At 40.0% G+C, this 2,695-nt stretch overlaps 1 non-coding gene across 1 annotated transcript; it reads right to left on the bottom strand.

Annotated features, from left to right (window-relative positions):
- Positions 1 to 2,123: 2,123 nt before the first annotated feature.
- On the bottom strand, positions 2,124 to 2,231 carry LOC130977754 (small nucleolar RNA R71). Its single transcript, XR_009085432.1, has one exon. It is a non-coding gene; the product is annotated as a small nucleolar RNA R71 (small nucleolar RNA).
- Between the last annotated feature and the right edge of the window lie 464 nt (positions 2,232 to 2,695).

A 2,695-nucleotide genomic window follows, 5' to 3' on the forward strand; every position in this document is an offset into this window, starting at 1 on the left:
GCCACTTGGTGTCGAAGGCGTGGCACGTCAGGTTACTTGGCCAATTAAAATGTCCTGGGCGTGCCACTTTGGCTCGAAGACATGGCACGCTAGGGGTGAAACAGAGGACGGCGTGCCACTTGAATGGTGAGGTGTGGCACGCCAAGTCAGAAACAGAGGGAGCGTGACACGCCAGAGAAGCACCAGTCACACGCCAGCTGGAAGATCATGTTTGTTGAGTTTCTCTTCCCTCCAAATTGTAATTTTCTTTTCACTTTTGTAATTTTCCTTTATTTTCTAGATTTAGGAGTAGTATAAATACGCTTGGAAGTATTGGAAAAGGGGTTAGCGAATCGCAGAGTTTAGTTTTGATTTCACTTTTTACTTTTCACACTTCTTCTCTTCCATCTTTTGTACTTTCTCTCGGAGCTATGAGTAGCTAAATTCCCTCTCATTGAGAGATGGAGCTCTATTGTACTTGATGGATTAATGATAGTGAATTTCTTCTTCTCTTCATCTTCTTTTTGATTTGCTAGAAGGAATTTTGATTTTCATGCTTAGTGTTCAATTAACTTGGAAAAGAGATTGAATGCAAAATGGGTTTCATGGGAACCTTGGAAAAGGAAATATGAAACCATGCTAGAAATCCCTTCCCATACTTGAGTAGGATCCGGGTTTTGGTGTTTGGATATGGTGACATATAATCCTCCCTCTACTTGGACCTATGATGATGTGTGGTATAATCAGGGACTAAGCATATCTCTCTTCATGATCAATTAGACCAAGAAATTGGCTATTGATCAAGATCTGATAGATTGAGTCACCAAGAGATTAGGGCTCAATCAATCATGATTGCCAAGAGGTCAATGAGTTGCATGATTGAAGAGGATATGAGCTGGATTTAATCCAAAGAGACAATATCTCCTGATCTCACTGAATTCCCCCATTCTTATCTCCCATTCTTTTGTAGCTTTACTTACATTCTGCAAAATCCCATTCCCCTTTACATTCCTGTTATTTCCATTTCTGCACTTTATTGCTTTCCTTTATTCTTTTGCCATTTATGTTTCTGCCATTTAAAATTCTGCACTTACAACTTATTCTGTTGAGCTTGACTAATTCACCAATTGATTAAAATTGCTCAAATCTACCAATCTCTGTGGATACTATCCCACTTCACTGTGGGTTAATACTTGACGATAATTTTGGTGCGCTTGCCAAAAGTAGATTCATCAATGTTATTGGGAAGGGGTAGTGAATTCCGGCCCATCAAGTTTTATGGCACTGTTGTCGGGGATTAGTTTGAATTTGACAATGATTAAATTGATTGGAGAGCTAGATTAAGCTTTTTTTTTGTTTTTATTTTTCCTTAATTATTTTCTCATTCATTTCCTAGTGTAACCTTTAAATTCCTTTCTAACCTCTGTTTTTCTTTCTTGTCTTTCTGAAATTTCTTTAGCTATTCATTGTTTATACTTTCACTCTTCTAACTGTTTGATTAATTGCATCACTCAATCTAACCACTAATTTTAACTGAGGAGATTCCTTCACTTGCTCTTTTCTTACTGTGTGTTGACTGTATGACAGGTAGAAGAAGAGAGACTTCATCCTCTTTTGATAGTGAATCTGAGAGAACCTTCCATAGATTGAGGAGGAAGGCTAGAGACAAGGGTATAGTTGGAGAAGAACCAGTAGAAGAAGATCTAACAACCACCATGGTAGACGAAGTTCACGAAGATGTTGGAGGAGGAGCTGGAAATCAAGCTGGGCAAGAGAGGAGAGTCTTAGGCTCCTACATCAACCCAAATCCAGGAAACTGTGGCAACAGCATCCTCAAGCCAACAATCCATGCCAACAATTTTGAGTTGAAACCTCAACTCATCACACTAGTCCAGAATAACTGTTCATATGGAGGAGGTGCTCAAGAAGATCCAAATCAATATCTCAACATATTCTTGAGGATATGCGATACTATAAAGTTCAATGGTGTACACCCTGACACCTACAAACTACTTCTGTTCCCTTTCTCGCTCAGAGATAAGGCAACAAAGTGGTTAGAATCATTCCCCAATGAGAGCCTAACCACATGGGAGGATGTTGTGAATGAATTTCTAGTAAGATTTTACCATCCACAGAGGATCAACAGGCTAAGAGCTGAGGTGTAAACCTTCAGACAGCTAGATGGTGAAACACTCTATGAGGCTTGGGAGAGGTTCAAAGATCTAACAAGAAAATGCCCACCAGATATGTTTAATGAGTGGGTGCAGCTCCACATTTTCTATGAAGGATTAACCTATGAATCGAAGAAGGTTGTGGACCACTCTTCAGGGGGTTCACTCAACAAGAAGAAGACCATAGAGGAAGCCATATATGTCATTGAAACTGTAGCAGAGAACGACTACTTCTATGCTTCAAAAAGAGGCCAAAAGAAGGGGGTGCTGAAACTCAATTCTATGGATGCCCTGTTGGCACAAAACAAGGCAATTACAGCACAATTGGCAGCCTTAACCAAGAAAATGGAAAACAATCAAGTTGCAGTTGTCCAAGCTCAAGCACCATCCCAAGAAGAAAATGAACCAGAAGTTGAATGTGTGCAAGCAAACTATGTGCATAACCCCTCTCAACCACCATATGACCCTAACTCCAAGACATATAACCCAGGATGGAAGAACCACCCAAATTTTGGGTGGGGGAACCAAAAAAATCACAACCAAGA

Source organism: Arachis stenosperma, chromosome 4, assembly GCF_014773155.1.
Source record: "Arachis stenosperma cultivar V10309 chromosome 4, arast.V10309.gnm1.PFL2, whole genome shotgun sequence".
NCBI lineage: Eukaryota > Viridiplantae > Streptophyta > Magnoliopsida > Fabales > Fabaceae > Arachis > Arachis stenosperma.